The 23,691-nt window shown below is 37.9% G+C and overlaps 1 long non-coding RNA gene across 1 annotated transcript; it reads right to left on the minus strand.

Moving 5' to 3' along the window:
* Positions 1 to 13,765: 13,765 nt before the first annotated feature.
* LOC129252902 (uncharacterized) lies at positions 13,766 to 14,728 on the minus strand. The gene is made up of 3 exons (XR_008583680.1): positions 14,427 to 14,728; positions 14,145 to 14,372; positions 13,766 to 14,088 (listed from the first exon to the last, which is right to left on the minus strand). It is a non-coding gene; the product is annotated as an uncharacterized LOC129252902 (long non-coding RNA).
* Positions 14,729 to 23,691: the final 8,963 nt, after the last annotated feature.

Genomic DNA, 23,691 nt, shown 5'->3' on the forward strand with positions numbered 1-23,691 from the left:
TGGCTTCAGTACAATAGAGAGAGAACTCAGAAAGTCCTAAGGACTAAACGTCATTTAAGGGGACAGATACCTGTAAAATATCGAAAAAAAATTTTTTTTCATAAAATGTTTATATAATCCTTTAAGAATGTGTCAAACAATTTTTAGAATGTAAATTTAAGTATTTCTTATATTACAGATTGTCAACCGTGACGACTCTATTCTTTGCGTTCGAGCACTGGGAGAGGTTGAATTTTCATGTATTCTACAGGTAACTTTAGGCGCGTTTTTCTCAAAACTATACTTTTCGAATTGGCGTACACGATAACTCGAAAAGTTATTGACCGATCTCCCTAAAATTTTGCACGCATCTTTTTTATGATATTACTTTCTATGTGAGTTTACAAATTTTGGAAAATTTTTCAAAAAAATAATTTTTTTCGAAGCAAAAATTGTAGGAAAATTCGCCCCAAAATTAATTTTTTTTTAAGCATTTTATTCCGCGAATTTTGGCATTAATAAACAAAAAGAATTTTGGTTTGTTGTATTCAGGTCATTGACACCGATGCTTCAATGCTCGCCGATTGAGAAGCTACGCTGCGACCTTCCTGGAAGAATTGAGTGTACATCATCCATTTAAATGATTAAAATAATAAAAAAATTATATTATTTTAATGTATAAATAAACTGTATGCCAAATTTGAAAAAACTATATTGACTTCTGCATTTTAAATAACTTTAATGAAAATCAGGGAAAATATGGCCGTTTACAGGTATCTGCCCCCTTATTTTCCGAACTCGTAACTGTGTTTACCAGTCAGTGGACGATCAGCATACCTGCGGAAAGGCAAGGTTTACCATTTAACTCCCATTGCAGAAGCTGTGGGAACCATTCAAAGAAGGAGACTGTTGAGCACTTTCTCTTTAATGCCCCAGTTCGACAGCCAGACGTTTAAGGTCAGTAGGTGCTCCTTTCTTCGACAACCTGGGGCAATGCGCGCACCTAAATCCCATCAATCTTCACCATTACATCAGCAGCTCTGGCTGGCTGTAAATATCGGACCGTTGGAGGTCTCACAATGGTTTCAAAACGGCGCTTTAGTGCTTATATTTTTTACTAGCAAACCCGGCCCCCTTCGCTGGGCACACTAAAATAGAATAGATATGGTTTAGAACAGAAAATATATGCTTTTCATATTATTTATTTCTTTATTCTTTATTCAAGCGCTTTGGCATTAACAATATTTTTTGTTTTTCTATTTGTTTTTGAGTAAATATAAAATATAAATTGAAAATCAGGAAAAAAGAAGATTGTTTTTAAATTTCAAATCAACGCATATGATCATCCATGAATTTTTCGTTTCAATTTATATGTTTTATTAAGCACTGGAGCTTTTTTAACCATTATCCATTTATATTTTTCAAAAAAAAAAAACGAAAAAAATTTTTTTTCCACGAACACATAATTTCATTCGGATTTCACATTAAATTCTCAAATTTCGTAAGAAATTATTCACTGTTCCAAAATCCACTCCAAAAAAATTCACAAACAATTTTTATATGTTGCACTTACTTTTTCCTTATGGCATCCAAATCAGAAAGAAATATTGACACATTGTAACTCACACTGTCAATTTGACAGTTCAGTTCCGCCCCAAGCGTTAAAAAAGTAAGCGACATTATGGCTGGTTCAAAAGAACGCTGTACCCGTTGCCAGTGCTCCGAATTACAACCACATTTTACGAAACCCATTTTCAATACTTACTTAACAATGTGCGTAAGTTTGGTTTAATTCGGTGCAAAGACACGGCGGGTCCACGTTTTGGCATATATTTCGAGACCCTAGTCATCAATAGGTATGAAAATTACCCCGTATTAAAGCACTTATCAACAGCTTTCATTTGATACCCATATTGTACATACACAACCAAAGGTTACCCGGGTCCACGTTTTGACCTATATCCCGAGACCCCAGTCACGTAGCGGCATGAAAAATACTTTGTACTAAAGAAGTCACCAACAGCTTTCATTTGATACCCATATTGTACATACACGTCCGAAGGTTACCCGGGTCCACGTTTTGACCTATATCTCGAGACCCTATCTACCAATAGGTATTCAAACTATACGGAAATCATCTTCAATACCTACTTAACAATGTGTGTAAGTTTGGTTTAATTCGGTTCAAAGACACGGCGAGTCCACGTTTTGGCATATATTTCGAGACCCTAGTCATCAATAGGTATGAAAATTACCCCGTATTAAAGCACTTATCAACAGCTTTCATTTGATACCCATATTGTACATATACAACCAAAGGTTACCCGGGTCCACGTTTTGACCTATATCTCGAGACCCCAGTCACAGAGCGGCATGAAAAATACTCTGGACTAAAGCATTCACCAACAGCTTCCATTTGATACCCATATTGTACATACACAACCAAAGGTTACTCGGGTCCACGTTTTGACCTATATCTCGAGACCCCAGTCACAGAGCGGCATGAAAAATACTCTGGACTAAAGCATTCACCAACAGAAGGTTACCCGGGTCCACGTTTTGACCTATATCTCGAGCCCTATTTCCAAAATAAAATATAATCCATGTTACTCGTGGATGATGTAGCTTTCGAATGGTGAAAGAATTTTTAAAATCGGTCCAGTAGTTTTTGAGCCTATTCGTAACAAACAAACAAACAAAGTTTTCCTCTTTATAATATTAGTATAGATAAGAAGCTTTTTCATAGCAGAAATACACTCGGGGGCCGCAATTAGAAAAAACTCTTTCTTCATTTTGGTGCCAATAAATATTATTTGAAATAATTACATATTGGGTTTTAAATATATAATGCAGTGAATATATTATTATATAAAGGTTTTTTCAATAAGGGCGGGTAGATGTTGAAATGGAATAAAACAAGCTGTGTGTGAGTTATTGACAAAATTATTATTTTTATTTGAAAGGCGCGTATATGCCATTAAGTGTGGAATATAACATCATTCAAATGTCCGCCTCGGCTTCCTACGGTGGAGCGGATCCGAGTGGTCCAATTCTCAATGACTCTTCCGCATAGATCCGGCTGAATTTGAACGATGGCCTGTGTTCTGTTCACCTTTAGAGCATCGGTCGATTGTGGTTTATTTGCATAGACCTGAGACTTCAAGAAACCCCACAGGAAAAAGTCTAGCGGGGTCAAATCGCATGACCTTGGTGGCCAATTTAAATCACCCCTGCGAGAGATAACCTTACCCTCAAATCGTTCATGCAGAATGTCAATCGTGGCGTTTGCTGTGTGGCAAGTAGCGCCGTCCTGCTGGAACCACATGTCGTCTAGGTCCATATGGTTCAATATGGGCCATAAGAAATTGGTTATCATTGTTGTGTAGCGCTCGCTGTTGACGGTGACCGCCTCACCAACGTCGTTTTCAAAAAAGTACGGACCAATGACGCCGCCGGCCCAAAATCCACACCAAACGGTAACTTTTTGAGGATGTATTATTACCTGGTGAACCTCGTGTGGATTGGTGTCGTCCCATATACGGCAATTTTGTTTGTTAACACAGCCATTCATCCAAAAATGCGCCTCGTCACTAAAGATGATGTTGAGAATGTATATCAAAATGTAAATTCTAACATCATCCAGTGCTAAATATTTGTATTAAAACTATTGATGTAGTTATCAAATATGGCAACCTTTCATGTACTTGTCAAAACCTGGAAATAAAGTTTAAGTCATTCGTTGTAAATACATCCACATGTGCTTTTCTTTCTTAAAAGGTTATGGGCTACGAGTAATAGTAAAATATCTATACTAATATTATAAAGAGGAAAACTTTGTTTGTTTGTTTGTAACGAATAGGCTCAAAAACTACTGGACCGATTTTAAAAATTCTTTCACCATTAGAAAACATTTACATTATCCAAGAGTAACATGGATTATATTTTATTTTGGAAAAAAATAGGGTTCCGTAAGATATTTGGATTTTTCGGACACAAACTGAAAAAAATCTTATACATAAAATAAAGTCAACTTTTTGTGTGTGTTCGCTAACCGGCCGTGTCTGCACCGAATTAAACCAAACTTACACACATTGTTAAGAAGGTATTGAAGATGGTTTCCGTATAGCTTGGATACCTATTGGTGGATAGGGCTCGAGATATAGGTCAAAACGTGGACCCGGGTAACCTTCAGATGTGTATGTACAATATGGGTATCAAATGGAAGCTGTTGGTGAATTCTTTAGTTCAGAGTATTTTTCATGCCGCTCCGTGACTAGGGTCTCGAGATAGAGACCAAAACGTGGACCCTAGAACGTGTTTGTACAATATGGATATCAAATTGAAGCTGTTAGTGAATGCTTTAGTACAGAGTATTTTTCATGCTGCTCCATGACTGGGGTCTCGAGATATGGGTCAAAACGTGGACCCGGGTAACCTTTGGATGTGTATGCACAATATGGGTATCAAATGGAAGCTGTTGGTGAATGCTTTAGTTCAGAGTATTTCCATCCGCTCCGTGACTAGGGTCTCGAGATAGAGACCAAAACGTGGACCCTAGAATGTGTATGTACAATATGGGTATCAAATGAAAGCTGTTGATAAGTGCTTTAATACGGGGTAATTTTCATACCTATTGATGACTAGGGTCTCGAAATATATGCCAAAACGTGGGCCCGCCGTGTCTTTGCACCGAATTAAACCAAACTTATGCACATTGTTAAGTAAGTATTGAAAATGGGTTTCGTAAAGTTTGGTTGTAATTCGGAGCAGTGGCAACGGGTACAGCGTTCCTTTGAGCCAGCCATAATGTCGCTTACTTTTTTAACGCTTGGGGCGGAACTGAACTGTCAAATTGACAGTGTTAGTTACAGTGTGTCAATATTTCTTTTTGATTTGGATGCCATAAGGAAAAAACGTAAGTGCAACATGTAAAAATTGTTTGTGAATTTTTTTGGAGTGGATTTTGGAACAGTGAATAATTCCTTACGAAATTTGAGAATTTAATGTGAAATCCGAATGAAATTATGTGTTCGTGGAAAAAACAATTTTTTTCGTTTTTTTTTTTTTTGAAAAATATAAATGGATAATGGTTAAAAAAGCTCCAATGCTTAATAAAACATATAAATTGAAACGAAAAATTCATGGATGATCAGGAAAAAAGACGATTGTTTCTTAGTTATTCATATGCGTTGATTTGAAATTTAAAAACAATCTTCTTTTTTCCTGATTTTCAATTTATATTTTATATTTACTCAAAAACAAATAGAAAAACAAAAAATATTGTTTATGCCAAAGCGCTTGAATAAAGAATAAAGAAATAAATAATATGAAAACCATATATTTTCTGTTCTAAACCATATCTATTCTATTTTAGTGTGCCCAGCGAAGGGGGCCGGGTTTGCTAGTTATATAATAAAAAGTAGTGTTAATAGTGGTATATATATCGTGCAAGCCAGAAAAATGAATTCCAGTTATCATACAAACGTGCCAAAGCTGAAAGGGCGCGAAAATTTCGAGGATTGGGCGTTCGCTGTAGAAATTTTATTAGTTTTGGAAGGCGCTGACAAATTCATCAAAGAAGAAGGAACCGAGGCGGCAGCGGCTGCGGCAGATACAAAAGCACGAGCTAAGCTGATTTTGACGATTGATGCATCTTTATATTATATGTGCACATAAAGGAAACTAAGACTACGAAAGAGTTGTGGGAAAAGCTGCGTGCTTTGTTCGACGATTCAGGTTTTTCGAGAAGAATTAGTTTGCTTCGTCATCTTATATCCATAAGGTTAGAAAACAGTGAAAATATGACGAATTATGTGACACAAATAGTGCAAACTTCTCAACGTTTAAGAGGAACAGGATTCGGCATTAGTGACGAATGGATCGGTTCTTTGTTGCTAACTGGTTTACCTGAGCGATTTATGCCTATGGTTATGGCCATAGAACATTCTAGCATTCAAATAACTACCGACACCATTAAAACAAAATTACTTGATATGGAATCAGTTGATATGAGTGACGCAGAGCGCAATTCCGCATTTGTCGTTAAAGGCTGGCAGAAGAAATGTAAAAATAGCAACAATACTTTAACCTCAAATGTAAACAAAACAAGGAACACAAAAACAGTTACTTGTTACCATTGTAAAAATACTGGTCATTATAGGAATCAGTGTCCATTATTAAAGGATAAATCGGCCAAAGGGTCGGACGAAAACAAAAGTCAAAGTAATGCCTTTAGTGTTGTATTTCTGAGCGGCGAATTCAGTAGAACTGATTTTTACATTGATTCAGGTGCGAGTGCGCACATGACCGCGAATGAAAGTTGGTTGATAAATCCCCAGTATTCATCTTCATTTCCTGAAATTATAATTGCAAATAAGATGAAGGTGCCTGTTTTATGTTCCGGTGACGTAGAAATAACAACAAATTACGATTTTGATATAACAGTAAAGAATGTGTTGTGTGTGCCAAGTCTCACAACAAATCTGTTATCAGTCAGTGAGTTGATAAAAAATGGAAACAGTGTCATCTTTGAAACGAATAAATGCTTAATTAAAAACAATAAAGGCGAATTGGTTGCTGAAGCGAACTTAACTAATGGTGTTTACAAATTGAATCTAAAAACACAGAATTGTTTATTATCATCGTCATCTACCATAGTGAATGGGGAAACGTGACACAGGCGTCTTGGTCATATAAATAGCAATGATATGAACAAAATGAAGCGTTGCGAATTAGTGAATGGGCTGGATTATCCTGACACGTTCACAATAAGCAAATCAGATTGTGAGATATGTTGTGAAGGCAAACAGTCAAGATTGCCATTCAGTACTGGATACCGAGCAACAGATGTACTAGAAATTGTTCATTCTGATATTTGTGGGCCAATGGAGACCAAGTCGATTGGCGGTGCAAGATATTTTCTATTATTAATTGATGACTATCCCAGAATGACCTTTATTTATTTTCTGAAAACAAAAAATGAAGTATTACACTATTTCAAAGAGTTTAAGTCCGTGGTGGAGAATTTTCATAATAAAAATATGAAAATCTTGAGAACGGATAACGGTTGGGAGTATTGCAGTAATGACTTTGAGAATTATTTGAAATCAGAAAGCATCATACATCAAAAAACAAATCCTTACACGCCCGAACAGAATGGGCTAAGTGAGAGATCAAATAGAACCATTGTAGAGAGAGCAAGACGTCTTCTCTTCGATGCTGGTTTGGACAAAACATTTTGGGCAGAAGCTGCGAACACAGCTGTCTATTTAAAAAACCGGTCAGTAGCCTCAGGCATTGAAAATACTCCATATGAAGCGTGGACTGGAATTAAACCAAACTTAGAACATATTCGTGTATTTGGAAGCACTGTGATGGCTCACATACCAAAAGAAAAAAGAACCAAATGGGATAAAAAATCAAAGAAACATATACTAGTTGGTTTTAGTGAGAATGTAAAAGGATATAGAATTTAATATATGATCCAATAAAAAGACAGATTACAACCAGTAGAGATGTTGTGATTAAAGAAAAACCAAAGAAAGAAGAAATAGTTACAGTTTCTATAGAGAACACAGATTCAGTGGGGGATTCAATGGTTGAATCTGTGGTGAAATTAGATTATCACAGTGAATCAAGCTCTAGTGACTTAGAATTCCGGGATGCAGAGAGTGTAGAATATAATAATGACTTGCAAAAAATCTATAATACTCCTGAAAAAACAAATGATTAGCAATCCAATAATACACAACAAGCCCCACAACTAGTTGATGAAATAAAAGAGAAAAGACAGAGGAAAAAGCCTTCAAGGTACGGTGTTGCTAATATTTGTACTAGATCCACAGGGGAGGACGAGCCGACATATGAAGATGCTATCAGTGGTCCAGAGAAGCAGCAGTGGCTGCAGGCGATGGCAGAGGAGTTGGAGTCGTTCGAAGACAACCAAGTATGGGAGATTGTTGATGCTCCTTGCGCTTATTATTTGCATTAAGCGTTCAGTTCAATATGGACAGTACTCACTTAGACGTTACAACAGCTTTTCTTAACGGATATTTAAAAGAAAGTATGTATATGCATTTACCTGAAGGTTTCCCTGTTAAAGATTCCATTAAAGTGTTAAAGGCTGTGTATGGTTTAAAACAATCTGCACTGGCCTGGTATCAGAGAGTCGAAGAAACATTGTATAATTTAGAATTAGCAAAAGTAAATTAGAACCTTGTGTGTTTATAAAAAATCATAGTAATGGTAAGAAAACTTTTGTTGGAATTTATGTTGATGATTTCATAATATTTTCAAATGATAAGTCAGAAACTGATATTTTAATTGAAGCCTTGGAACAAAAATTTGAGATTAAAAATTTAGGTCAGGTAAAGCAATATTTAGGCATGAGGATTAACATTGATAAACATGCAAATGTAATTACAGTGGATCAGGAGCAATATATTGAGCAATTGATTAAAAAGTTTAAAATGTCTGAATGTAATACAGTTAGTACTCCGATAGAGACTAAATTAAATATTGAGAAATCTGATATTTGTGAAGTTCATTTGCCATATCAAAAACTTATAGGTAGTTTGATGTATCTGGCAGTTTTGACACGACCAGATATTGCCTATTCAGTCAGTTACCTCAGCCAATTTAATAATTGTTATTCACATGTTCACTGGAATTATGCTAAGAGAATTTTAAAATATTTGTTAAAAACAAAGCATTATTGTTTAAGATATTCTAAAGAGAGAACAGAACTAGAGGGGTATGCAGATGCAGACTGGGCTAGTGATAGCATTGATAGACGTTCTTATACTGGCATCTGTTTTACTAAATCTGGATCTGCCATCTCTTGGGAGAGAGCGAGTATATGGCTTTGTCAGAGGCTTGTCGAGAGGCCATTTATTTAAGAAGTTTAGAATATGAATTAACAGGTTGTTTCAACATGATAATATTGTATAGTGACAGCCAAAGTGCATAAAAACTGGCAAATAACCACCAATCTCATAAACGATCAAAACATATTGATGTAAGGTATAATTTTATCAGAGATGTAATTAATAGTGGTCTAGTTGAAACTAAATATTTGCCAACTGCTAACATGCCTGCAGACTTATTAACTAAAGGATTGTCAGAAATGAAACACTATAAATTTATGCAAATTCTTGGTATTGTTTCATATTGATTTCTTTTTAACAGCATTTGTATTGTTTGGAATTTTGATATAGTGGGGGTGTTGAGAATGTATTTCAAAATGTAAATTCTAACATCATCCAGTGCTAAATATTTGTATTAAAACTATTGATGTAGTTATCAAATCTGGCAACCTTTCATGTACTTGCCAAAACCTGGAAATAAAGTTTAAGTCATTCGTTGTAAATCCATCCACGTATGCTTTTCTTTCTTAAAAGATGATTTTTCGCCCAAAACTAGGGTTCTCTTCCAAACGATTTGAAGCCCAGTCAGCGAACAAACGGCGTTGTCTATGGTCATCAACTTTCAGCTCCTGGGTCAGTTGGATCTTGTACGGGTGTAGGCTCAAGTCCCGACGCAAAATTCGCCAAGTTGAAGTCTGCGAAAGGCAAACTTCTTGTGCACGGCGAGGAATAGACTGCCTTGGGTTCTGCTGTACATTTTCATGGACCGCGGCAATGTTCTCGGCTGATTTTGCGATCCTTGAACGTACGGGTGTTGGCTGATTGTTTACTGACCCGGTCGTCTCGAATTTGGCCACCAAACGTTGAAGAGTCGACTTTGAAGAGCCACCACGTCTACCAAAAAATGGACGCAATGCGCGCAACATTTGCGTTAATGAACACTCATTTTGATAATAAAGTTTTATCATGTGAACGTGCTGTTCAATCGTGTAACTTGCCATGATGATTTGGCATAAACAACTGAATAATAAGCAAAAGAATTTAAAAACCCTTTATATTTCTACACATTTTCTCTGGAATTCCCATGAAGCAATAATTAAAGGTGATGTAAGTAGCCTAATTTTCACCCTGTGTTAGCCATCTTGAAGCTACTTAATAAATCCGTGTTGTCCTCTTGGAAAAGCTACTTTTTATTTCAGAGCAAATTCTAAAGAAAAAGTACTCAAAAGCGTAGAAATTAAAATTTTTGCTGAAAAAGTTAGCAGGCAATATTGTTTTGCCTATTCCATTTTGCTTAGACTTTCGCATCTTTCAATTCTATTGAAAGTTCTGTGAAAATTACATTGATTAATAGCTGCTACATAGCCACATTTAGGTAAGTCTTTTGTTGCAGATTATCAATCTGATTTTTTGTTAATAACTGCTTAAAATTTATATACACAGGTGTGGAAAAATTTGTACACAACGCAAAATTAATACTTCGTTGCTCCACCTTTTTGCTTTTCAACAGCTTGTAGCCGGCTTGGCATCGATTCCACTAACTTTTTGCAAACATCAGGGCTTATTTTATTCCATTCTTCCTGCAGAGCAATTTTCAAGAATTGAATTGATGTACACTGCCTTTCCTGCATCCGGCGACCTAATTCATCCCACAAATGCTCAATGGCATTTAGGTCGGGACTTTGTGCAGGGGTTTTTATTACCTTTGGACAGTTATATAACAACCAGCTCTTGACGTCATATAATATGAGGAATGTTTGGGATCGTTCTCCTGGTAGAATTGAAAACTACTTTCGATGCCTAGTTTTCTCACGCTTTCTTTCAAATTTTGTTTCAAAATTGTTAAATAAACGTGTTTATTCATTATTCCATCAATGAAATGCAATTTTCCAACTCCTGACGCCGTCATGCATCCCCAAACCATTACAGATCCACCACCGTGTTTAACAGTTTTTCTTAAATTCTTGCTTCCAGCTCCTTGTTCGGTTTGCGCCACACTTTACCCCTTCCATCACATCCAAATAAATTAAATTAACTTTCGTCAGTAAATAATACCTAAAGAATGAATATTAAAATCATGAAATTGTTATTTTTCCCCCCACTTACAGTGCTCCAAAAATCGAAATCCTTAGCCATATATTGGCGAGCAAAAACAAGCCGGTCATTTTGGTTTTTCTTGCTTATTAGGGGCTTCTTCCGCGCAACTCGGCCGTGAAAATCATTTTTTTGAAGAAGTCTTCTTATTGTTTCGGGATTTACCTCCACCCCAGAAGCTTCTTTAACCAGCGCAGTTAATTTTGGAGCAGAAATGAATGGATTTTTCTTCACTTCCCTTAGCACCATGCTCTCATCTTTGGAGGAAAGCTTCTTTGGACGGGTTCAACGATGCTTATTTGCAATGAAACCATTTTCATTGTATCTAGCAATAATATCGTGCACTGTTGACTTGCTTTTTTTTATCAATTTCGATATTGCTCGCTCAGATTTTCCGTCTAAGTGCAGTTGAATTACTATTTTGCGTTCCTCCAATGTAGACTGTTTACCATTACGCGGCATTTTGCAAAATATTTTTATAAACTCACCCAATGATTGACAAGGCAACAATGAACAATAACTTTTAATACAAGTATAGAAAATTTAGAAATAACGGTATGCATATTTGCAAAACATGGTTTGCCCGACTTTAAATGTGAGACAGAAAGTGGCCTTTTTCAGTTTTTTATACATTAACATTTTATAAAGCAACTTGGAATATATTTTTTTGTTGTTTTTAAATAAATCAATTTTTGTGAAAAAAAAAGAAAAAGGTAGAACGTGTTTTCTTTCATCAAAACATATATATTATGTCTAGAAGTTTTCGTATGCATCTGCCTGACTTTGAATGTGAGTGACTGTATATAAATTTATCTTTTTTTAACACAGATTTTATACAATACTTCTAACTTTGCAGGTAATCTCGTTAAAAAATCAAATGCATGATTAGCGGACGTGACGAAATAAAAGTGGTTTTTCCTCGTTAAGAGTTTCCACTATTCTCAAGTTGTTTTATTTGTTACTTCAGTGTAGGTTTACAAATGGCACATATAGATTCCAATCCGATGCATGGTCAAAATACATACATATATGACACAAATCCATGGGAATAGTTAAGTTAAAAATATAAATAATTAGGTACCACTTATAAAATAACATAAAATTATTCTATGGCTTACAACGACCTTTTTCAAATTTTTACTACATTTTCAGAAAGGGGATAAACTTATGCCCTTTTTCCCCTTGCTTCCAAATTGCATCAATGGATTAAGTAGCATCCGAAATCAGTTGTCAAACTTTACTTAACCTTGTATAATTGAATCATGTGGAATCCTGTTTTTAGGGAAATCCGTCAATTTGACGGTTTTCATGATATAGATATTAAACATCTAAATGAATAAGGAAAAACAAAACGAATAAAATAAATATGTGGAAAGTATAGTAACGGGTGATCAATTAAGAGGAGTTTTTTTCATTTGCGTTTTTTTTACAGATCGCGCGCGAGTTGTGGCAAACTGTCATCGTGGATTTGTTGAACAGCGTTTGGCATTTCTACAAATTGTTCAACTGTATTATGAAAATCAGCGTTCTGTGACAAATGTTTTTCGTGCGCTTAGACCGCATTATGGTCAACATAATCGGCCTGCCTTAAACACTATTCGACATACCATCAACAAATTTGAATCCGAATATTCATTGGTGGATAATTCTCGACCGAATAGACCACGTCCAGCAAGAAGCATTGAGAATATAGCGGCAGTAGCAGAGAGTGTACGTGAAAACCGCGATGAATCGATTCGGCACCGTTCTCAGCAACTTGGACTGTCGTATGGAACAACTTGGTCAATTTTACGGAAGGATCTTCATTTAAAAGCATACAAAATACAGCTCGTACAAGAACTAAAGCCAAATGACCTTCCTGCACGTCACCGTTTTGCTGATTGGGCTCTTGAAAAGATTGAAGAAGATCCGCTGTTTTCGAGCAAAATTTTGTTCAGCGATGAGGCGCATTTCTGGCTCAATGGTTACGTCAATAAGCAAAATTGCCGTATTTGGGATGAAGAGCAACCAGAACAGGTTCAAGAGCTACCTTTACACCCAGAGAAAACAACGGTCTGGTGTGGTTTATGGGCTGGTGGAATCATCGGTCCATATTTTTTCAAAAATGATGATGGCCGCAACGTAACTGTGAATGGTGCTCGCTACCGTACCATGATATCGGACTTTTTGCTACCTGAAATTGAATCTAATGATCTCTGCGACATTTGGTTTCAACAAGACGGAGCCACTTGCCATACAGCTCGTGAAACAATGACTTTATTGAGAAGTCATTACGGAGAGCAGCTGATTTCACGTTTAGGACCTGTGAGTTGGCCACCAAGATCTTGTGATATCACACCGTTGGACTTTTTTCTTTGGGGATTCGTGAAGTCCAAGGTCTATGCTGATAAACCAGCTACGATTGAAGCTCTGGAAGCCAACATTACGCGTGTTATTCACGACATACCAGTCGAAATGCTCGAACGAGTGATTGAAAATTGGACCTTCAGAATGGACCACCTTAAGCGTAGTTGCGGCCAACATTTGAATGAAGTCATATTCAAAAAGTATAAAGGTTAAATAATAAATAAATAAATGATAAATAAAGGTTTTGAACATAATTTACATTTTTGTTTTTTTTTAACTATTGAAAAAAGCACCTCATGATTGATCACCCGTTACAATACATTCAAGATAGAGTAGACATGTAAAAAATATATTAAAGACAACAATTTATAATATGGAAAATTATAATTTTTCGTTCTTAGTGAAAATGCTGTGTTAATTAAATGTATAAAGTTTTTTAGTTATTAATAGATTTGGCAATTTTAATTTATCCATAGCAGGAAGCAAGCTTATCAAATTTATTTCAAATATTAAATTTTTTTCCCGAGAGATCTCATGTTTGTTCCACACACATAAGTAAATCCATACCGAAAGCAAAGAATTGCAAAACGACATCCATGTGCATGTATACATACATATGTATGTATGTATACACATACACACGTATGCTCATTTGCAGTTCATTTTCATGTTTCGTTTTTATTCTTTGGCATATTGTATAAATGTATATGTGCATACGTGTATGTGGCTAATTTAAAGCTTTTAATTGTTTCTTTCCGCTAAGACTTTATTTCGGAATATGCTTGGACTCCCATTTTTTTAGGAGCTGCCTGCAAATTTCGCATTGAAGTTAGGTAAACTAATAGTTTTTTGATAAATCACTTGCCAATCCATAACCATTTCCTGAAAAGCCTCGATGTGACTTGAAGTAACGTTTGCATGGGCAGTAAAAAGTTGTAGTAAGTTACAATTTGTAACATACAATTTTTTTATACTAAATTAACAAAGGGTCAACTTATTCGCGTTTTTAATGTTCAACTTAAGCAAAACAAATTACGGGCACACAGCTTCTGTTTCCTTTTGTCCTTTTGAGTAAATTACCAGAGGTACCTCCAAAAGAGAATCAAAGAAGTAAATATTTTCACTTTACATAAACCAACACACTTGGCTTTATTTGCTTTATTTGTATCTTAGGCCATTAGTAAGTATTCTTGTGTATGCATTGGTGCTAGCTGCTTATTAATTTAATTGTCCAGAATGCTGCGAAGGGGGAACTCGCTGGGAAGCCCAATTCGACTTACGTACTGTAAGACCTTTTGAATGCGGTCGGAATGGTTCTTTTAATGGCCCTAAAATACTGCAAGACGATTAGATATGCCACTTAAGCTCTGTAGGTACGAGATAATTCACAGGCGCAAATGTGCGCAAAGGATTTCAGAGCGAGAGTTTTCCATTTCTTAACAGAATTCACAGAGCAATTACAATAACTACAACTCAACTGACAAATAAATGAGGCAGACTTTTGTCTTTTGTCATTCATCAATGTCAATTTGTAATTTTATGAATGCCATAATAAACTTTTCGCAGAAAAGGCGAATAAATGCTTGTTTTTAGTATTTTTTAAAAGCGAATAAGTGGTTTTTTTAGTATTTTTTCAAATAGTATGGGAACTAAATGAATGAATTCGTGCAAGAAATTTAATTGTCTTGTAAAGATACATCATTTATTTTGGAGACTACTTCACATCTTTCAGCGGGTAATCTTGCATAAAAAATAATTTCTTAACAATTTATTTATTTAAGTCTACTACTAAAATTTTGAAAAAAAAATAAGATTTAAATAGTACTCTATTGGAGATTTAAAAACCTAAACAAATTTAAAGGAGTTGAAAGTGTACTTAGCGTGCGCGTGTTCATATGGCCTTCAAGTGGAATAGTGTCCTGCGAGTTGGTAGTCCCAAAAAAGTGCATGTGAATTGTTTTTTTCCAGATTTCTCCTCTCCTAATGACGGTATGCAATTAAGTACATAAGAATATACATATGAGCAATCAAAGATTAGTGTGGATTGGAGTCTTAGGAAGTTAAGTTAAGTGAGGCGATGATATGTCGTGTGTTTTCTTGAGCCATCCAGCTCATTACCACGGTCAATACAGTACTGATACAAAACTTTTGTTTTGGTAGTACGAAGAAGTAGATACATAAAAAGTTTGTCACACTCTTCCACCGAAATCTGCGTTAACACGAGATTTAGCCGATTATTGAATTTTGATTATATGCAGTAATCGCCTAAAGTCCCAATTCCCAAGGCTGAGTAAATATATATTAATTAGACTAAATTCTACCAAGACAAAAAAATGTAAGATCACTTCTAGTAGTTTTATTTCAAAGTAAGTGAATGCACATACATATATAAGTATATGAGGGGCGGATCCAGAGGTAATTTTGGGAGGGGAAAATTTTTTTCAAAAAACAAAGTTATAGAAATATAATGAAGTTCTTTTTTATTAATGTTTATTTATCGAATTCTGAACTTTTGTTTTGAATAAACGTTTCCCTATTTCCCCCCTTGGATCCGCCCCTGAGTATATACTCTGCGCGTCTTCACCCGCCTTGTGTTCAAAATTTGCATACAAAGAGCTAAAATACTATGAAGGAAGTAAGAAGCGGAAATACGAGTACTCGTAATTTTGAAATATTTTCATACGAATTATGAATGCACTAGTGACCTCATCGCCTAACTCTAAAGGATAAGTAACGAAACTTCGTCAATAATTTTGGAATCGCGTTTAATATCCTCTAAATGAAAGTCGTTTGCAATATCTAAGTATTTGGGCAAAACACATACAAACTAGGCATCCTGAAAACGCGCAAACCTACAAGTTTTCCTCTACATTTTTAACAATTTTAAGTCTGACAGATAAAAACGACTGTAACTCAGCTTTGGCAAGACATCAATCAAAGGATTAAAAAATCAATAGGAGTTATGAGCCATTTAATGCTCTATTAAACTATATCCCCGAAGCACGTTTGAGCCAATTTTCTTCTCCATCTTGTAGTGTAATAATGATGTTGCTCTTAGAATGCAGACACCTGTAGTTTGTAATTATAAATAAATAAGCTGCGATTCCAAGACTTACTGTCTGGCGCTTCATTTTCATTTCATACTGCGGGTTGCTAAAAACAATTCCATTCAGGGTATTCTGGTCTAGAAATTTAAAAAAATCGATTTTTTTGCATATTTCGAATTATTTTCGGAGATACAGCGGATTTTGTGACGTGGCGTCTAAGACGGCTGAGTGGAGCGAATCGCACAATGAACGCCAGATTTATAGGACGAATTTTGAATTTGAATGAATTGAAGAGGTCGAGCCAAGGAGCACCAGGAGGGGGGTAGATAGTCAAGGAGGGAGGGAGAAAAGTATCAGAGAAAGAGATAGGAAAGAATAGAGACAGAGATAGAGATAGTTAGTCCTGTGAGAATTTTCCAGATTCTTTGGCGAATCTGTAAATATCCTCCAGTTTTAGAGAACGAATATCACTCATTCTCATGACATCGGAACCCAATACCCGTAGTCGCGCTCTAACAAAGGCAGGACACTCACAGAGAAAGTGCTCAGTGCTATCCGCCTCCTCCAAGCAGGACAGGCATACCGGGTCCTCGATGATTCCAATGGTGGTCATATGCTGACCCCATGGGTTGTGTCCTGTAATGATGCCGACCATCAACCGAATGTCTTTCCTTCTAAGTTTTAGTAGAAAGTTTGACAGTTTTCTGTTCGGACTTGTCACAAAACACTTTGCAGTTCTGCAGCGTTCTAGACCGGACCATCGCTCTTTATGTAGATTGCCTACATAGTCGTTGATCCAATTCTTGATTCCTGCGGGACTGATTCCGATTATTGGCTCTGGCCCCTGTGGGGGCACCGCTGATCCACGGTTGGCCAATTCGTCGGCAATTTCGTTTCCTTGAACACCGGAGTGTCCTGGAACCCATATAAGTACAAGCCTCTTTTGTCTTGCGACAGAATTAAGCTTCTTCTTACATTCTTGAACAATCTTCGAGGTTTGCTTCGCGTTCTCCAGGGCCTTCAATGCAGCCTGACTGTCACTGAAGACTCCAATCTGTTTCCCGCTCCATCTCCTCTCGATTATCCATTCGGCTAATTTTAGGATGGCAAAAACTTCTGTTTGAAAAACAGTTGCCATTCCCCCCGTAGCATAGTGATACTTATAACTATCGTTTAAGTACCATCCGGCTCCAGACCCTATTTCAGTCTTGGACCCATCGGTAAAGAAAATATCCGTCAAACCTCCCTGCATGCATTCTGGATTGCTCCATTGCTCACGCAATGGAAATCTGACATCAAATTTCCTTCCGAATGAAACTGTGGGTATCAGGTCATCTTTAGGTGCCAAAAACAGTGGATACTGCTCCGACAACTTAAAGATTTCTCTGTGTCCCGTAGTTCCATCTTCGTGCCAGAAACCATATTTATGGAGTCTACACATTGCTTTTATTGCTTCCTGTTGTATCTTAAGATCCAGGGGGAGCAAATTAAGCATAGCATTTAGGGCATCACCAGAGGTTGTACTCATGGCACCCGTGATGCATAAACATACACTTCTTTGCAGCCTGTATAGTTCCCGGATTGTGGACTTAACCATGCTCCGTCGCAACTAGACCACAGAAGCGTAAGTGATGATTGGTCTGATAAGTGCCGTGTATATCCAAAGGACCACAGCAGGTTTCAGACCCCAAGTTTTGCCAAAGGCTCTACGGCATTGCTGAAAAATCTTCAATGCACGATTCACCTTCAGTGAAACGTGTGTCTCCCAGGTCAGCTTCTTATCCAAGATTACTCCTAGATATTTAACTTCGTTGGAAAGACCAAGTGTCACACCTTTCAGTGTTGGAAGACTGAGTCCATCCAGTTTCCGTTTTCTCGTAAACAAGACTATTGTTGTTTTGTTCGGATTAACGGAAAGACCTTGTCTCATGCACCAATCATCGATTTTGTCGTGCAAAGCCTCCTTAAGGATTTATCCGATGTTAGCGCACAGACGTCGTCTGCATATGCTTGGACGTGAAAGCCGAGTTCCTGCATTTCCGCTAATAGGGAGTCTACGACGAAGCACCTCAGCAGCGGAGAAAGAACACCCCCTTGGGGACATCCTTGCTTGGCCCTGACTGTGATTTGCTCGTCGCCGCTCCCACCAGCGGTTAACAGCCTCTCAGAGAGCATGGAGTATATCCATTTTATAATGGCTTGATTAACTCCATGTCGTTCGGCAGAAGAACATATCGAGCCGAAAGTGCCATTATCAAAAGCCCCCTCAATGTCCACGAACACGCCCATTGTGTATTCGTCAGCTTCCACCCCAGCTTCAATCTTGCTAACAAGAGCGTGTAAGGCTGCTTCACATGATTTTCCACTCTGGTAAGCGTGTTGATTTCTACTAAGTGGACTTCTCGGCAATACCCCCACTCGAATATGTTTCTCCACCACTCGTTCCAGACTTTTCAACATGAACGATGTCAAACTGATTGGTCTAAAACTTTTTGCTAGGGAATAGTCATCTTTTCCTGGTTTTGGAATAAATACTACTCTTACGCGTCGCCATTGGGATGGTACATAACCAAATGCAAGACAGGCTGTGAAGATCCTTTTCAGGGCCTCAATCAGCCTGTCTCCTCCTTTTTTAAGCATTACTGGATATATTCCGTCAGGTCCAGGGGACTTAAAGTTCTCAAAGGAAGATATGGAAAACCTTATCGATTCCCTTGTCACTATCCGACTAGCAATATACCAGCTGTACCTAGAGGTTCCACCGTTGCCACCGTCATTGTTCATGCCACTCTCAGCTTCAGAGAGAGTTCTACTACCCGGAAAATGGGTTTCGAGTAGAGCATTAAACGTTTCCGATTTGGAAATGGTGTATGAACCATCAGGTTTTCGAATGGAATCCATCCTTACTGAGCGATCTAAATGAAAGACCTTACAAAGTCTCGCTGTTTCCCTCATTTCTTCGACGTTACTGCAGAAATTTCTATAGGATTCAAGTTTGGTTTGCCGTACTTTTTTCTTATATTCTCTCTGTGTAAGTCGATGATTGGCCCAGTCCTCTTCTGTTTTGGTCTTCAAGGCCTTATTAAGAAGTTTCCTGGACCGTACACGAAGCTTCGACAGTTCAGAGTTCCACCAAGGAACCGCTTTCCCCTGTCTGCTTTGCTTGAGTGGACACAGTTCCTCAAAGCAATTGATTAAAGTACCTTCTAATTTCTTAGTAGCATCTTCAATCATTTCTGCTGATTTGAGTTTTTTTCAGGTTTGGTAATCGCTCTGTTACAAGCTCACCATACCTGTCCCAGTCCACATTTCGAGGATTCCTACCGGAAGGTATTGATATTGTGTCAATTCCCAGTCGGAATTCGATAAGACGATGATCAGAAAGAGAGTCCTCTTCCAAAACTCGCCATCGGTTGATTTGATTTCCAACTGACCTATTGGTAAGTGTTAAATCAATCACCTCTTGTCTCCTTCTGGTCACAAAAGTTGGTTTGTTACCAGTGTTTTGGATGACCAAATCGGATGACAGGATAAAATCCAGTAACTTGAGACCTCTGGGGTTGCATTTGCTGCTTCCCCACACAATGTTCTGTGAATTTGCGTCACAGCCCACTATTAGCCCCAGATTATTGGATTCTGCGTACTTGACCACTTCTCTTAGCTCCCTCGAAGGAGGTGGCTGTAAAGAGTCGTAGGGTAGGTAGGCCGAAACTATGATAGCTTCGACACTGTTCCCACTTTTCAAGTACTTTATTTTTGCAGCAACGATATCTCCAGAGCATAGCTCTTTTAACATCGTGTGTTCGATCAACCTCGGCATGATAATACATGCTCGCGGTCTCACATTCCCTTCACAATGAAGTATTTGTCCCCACGACATAGCACTTAGACCACAGATACGCTTGTGACATACACATGGTTCTTGTATAAGTATTATGTGTGGGTTTGTTTGCAGTTTTGCATGCCTACGGCACAAGAGAGCCGTAGACGCTTTGCTATGCTGCAGATTAATCTGTGTAAATATTACTTCAGTCATGAGACTGAGTATATTTACGCTTTGTCCTCCACCTTATCCTGGACGCGGAACTGGATCCGCCCCAGATGTAGGTGAGGACGGCAACCGTACTTCGACTTAAGCACCTTGAGGGACCCAAGATCGATACCCAGTACCAGGTGGGAACCCGCCTCCGAAGTCGTAGCGGATTTCTGCCTGGTGCACGAGTATACTCTCCAGAGAGTCGTGTCAAGATCCTTATTTTGAACACGGATGCGTTTGAGGAGTTCTGCTGAATTACAGGAAGGACCCGGAATCCAGACACTCGCTCGTACCAGCCTTTCTTTGCTACTCTCAACAAGAATAAACTTGCTGTTTTCGCAGGCTGGAATCTTTGCTATAGCTTTTTCTAGCCATTCTCGGGAAAAAGCATTGGAACAGTGCACCTTTACGATGCCGTCCACCACGCTTTTCTCCTCGAACGTCGGCGCGTCTTTCGACTCACCGATAGCTTTCCAAAGGTAGCTGTCAAGATAGTCTTGTTGCCCTTTGGACAGAAGACCATCTTGTTTGTCGGTATGTATCTCCACCGTCATTGCCTTTGCTGCCATTCTCGCGAATGATTCGCCAGACGTTGACGGAAGAGTGTCATTCGACATTTGAGGTTCCTTAGCCTCTGCCTTGTCAGGCAAAGGTTTGTCTGCCTTGGATTGGGTCGAGGATGCAGTCATTTGCGAGTTCCGTCTCTCGACTTTCCTCTTCTTTGCCTTTCTCCTCTTCCCGGTCGTTGGCACAGACCCCGTTTCGTCTCCGGAAGAGCGCTGCGCTACAGAGAAATCCTCTGTTCTGCCACGCTTTCCCGTTTCCGTTACAGGTGTCGAAGTTGACGGAGCTTGAGTCCTTGCCTTAGCTAGTGCTTCGGCTTGCCTCGCCTTCTGTCTCCTTCGTTTGATCTGCCTTGCGGTTAGACCAACACCTGCGTTCGAATCTCCGGTAACTTCGGTCTTTTTACCGATACTTACCTGATTCGCACCAGGTTTAACCGTTGTCAATGACTTACTCGGTACCAGAGATCCGTCTGAGTCTACTGAGAGATTGTCCGCCATCTCCACATCCTCCACAACTTGTTCAGTTGCTTCAGATCGTTTCGACGGCGGTGTATCGCTCACACTCGCTCGGCTCTCCATTGGCATAGCCAATGTGCCATGTTTCACCACTAGTAGTGCGCTTCCTCCGGAACCCTGGGTGTCAGTTCCGGTCATAGGGGAATGTGGGGTTCGGGCCTGCACATCCGATGCCCGAGCCGTCGATTGCTCGACGGGAGGATTTCCCAGAAGTGGGTCACCTCGTGCAGAGAGATCCTTGTTGAGCCTCCACATTGTAAGGAAAATGCATTTTATACCTCCTGCCAGGTTGTCGGTACGGTACTCTCCACATAGTACTTGGGTGACCACCAATTCCGCCGTTCCGCGGTTGAGTGGATACCCAATTCCTATATGGAGCTGCCCTCTTAGTTCGTGGTAAGTTAATCTCCATAGAATGGGGTTAACTCGCCACTTAAGCCTCATCCCCGCGGCAAGGAGACCGACATGACATATAGGACGACTTGAGGACTCGTTCTTTCCAGAAAATCTTTTATATCCCACACAATCTTTATTTATTCTATACATATATACATATAAAGGGTGGTTAAATTTCAAGGGCCGATGTTGAATGTGAACCACATCTAAGCGTCAACGACACCGTTGGGCTTCCTTCTTTAGGGTTATTTGAAAGAAAAGGTGTACGTCGATAACCCAGCAAAAATTTAAGAACTAAAGGATGAGATAATTCGGCACATTAACGGCATAGAATCTCATAATAAAGAGAAATGACAATAATTTCCTAAAAAAATGTATTTTATTCAAACTTCAAACGTAACCACCCTTTATATACTTTATACTTCTATGTATAATATTTATATACCTGGAAATATATCGCCGATTAATCTAGAGTGAGTAGTAAATATTATGATCTAAGTTAGTCTATTGGAATTGTTGCTCAAACTGCAAACGCGATTTTCTCAAAACTACATTTTTGAGATGGCCGTCATGATATCTCAAGTTCTACTTGACCGATCGCTTTGAAGTTTGATAAGAATTTTTTCTATACATCTGTCTATCGCACCTGCCTCGGATTTCGAAAAATTGAAGTTTGAAGTATTTTAAAAAAAATTGCAATGGTAAAAAAAGAGGATAAAACAATTTTTTTTTTCAAGTTGACAGCATTTTGTGAATTTTTTTTTCTTTGATTTGGCATAGTCCGATAGCGACATCCTACCTAATGAAGAATTTTTTTAATTTGTTTATTTCAGATCACTACAAGGGTTGGAATCATGTCAATCATGGAGCACCGTTTTTTATGTAGCCCCCACTCCGCCGGCCTGTAATTCAACGATTTATTTTATTTTTATTTTTTTTTAATTACATTTTTTTTTATACCAGTATTGATAAAAATCATAAAAGAAGTGGAAAAAGTGGTAGTTTTAAAAATGCCTAAAATTAAAACCTAGACCAGAATACCCCCTTCATCGGAATGAGACGTCACCTTAATATTAAGTTAAATCTTTCGTACTAAAATTGTGATTGAAATTAATGTTGCTCACATTTAAAAGCAAACCTGATGTAGATGGAATTTAATTATTATTTTTAAATGCATTCAATAGTCAATATTTTTGGAAACCATTGAAGGTGATCGTTTTCTCAATAGCGACGTCCTGTCTCAGAGCGTTTACTAAATTTGAAATTAGAATTTTCAAATAAGAGGAAAGCGACCTTCAATCAAATGAAAATCATATTCTTTAAGTTGTATTCCATATGAAAGTACTCTGAGGCATACAAATGTATTTGCATAGATATGTTTGTATGTGTATTTCTTTGCCTGGTATGCTTTGTGGGCATGTCTCTCCGTGCTATTTTATGCTTTCCTTTTAAATTTAACACCATTGAGGTTTGGAAGCGATGGAAGAGGTGGCGAAAGCATGCGGGGATATAATCTGCTGGGAAAAAGATTACACTGTGGTACAAAAAAAAAAGTTGCAAAAAAACTTTGGATCGGACATGATGAGGGTTGTAGCTTATGAAAAACTGAAAATAATGGTATAGTTGAAATTTCCAATACACCCCCAAAATCTCATTTTATGGCCATAAAACCGTTTTTCAGTAGGTTGATATGAACAATCACTCCTAACTTCGCCAATTTCCATCCGATTTCGAATTTGCTTTTTTAGTTCGAAAGAACAAAAACAAGCCTTTTTGACAGTGTGTTAACATTTTTTCTGAAATGACAACTGACGAGACTGTAGACGGAAGTATTTGGAATTTTTTTA

The sequence above is a fragment of the Anastrepha obliqua genome, chromosome 1 (assembly GCF_027943255.1).
Source record: "Anastrepha obliqua isolate idAnaObli1 chromosome 1, idAnaObli1_1.0, whole genome shotgun sequence".
In the NCBI taxonomy this organism is placed as follows: Eukaryota; Metazoa; Arthropoda; class Insecta; order Diptera; family Tephritidae; genus Anastrepha; species Anastrepha obliqua.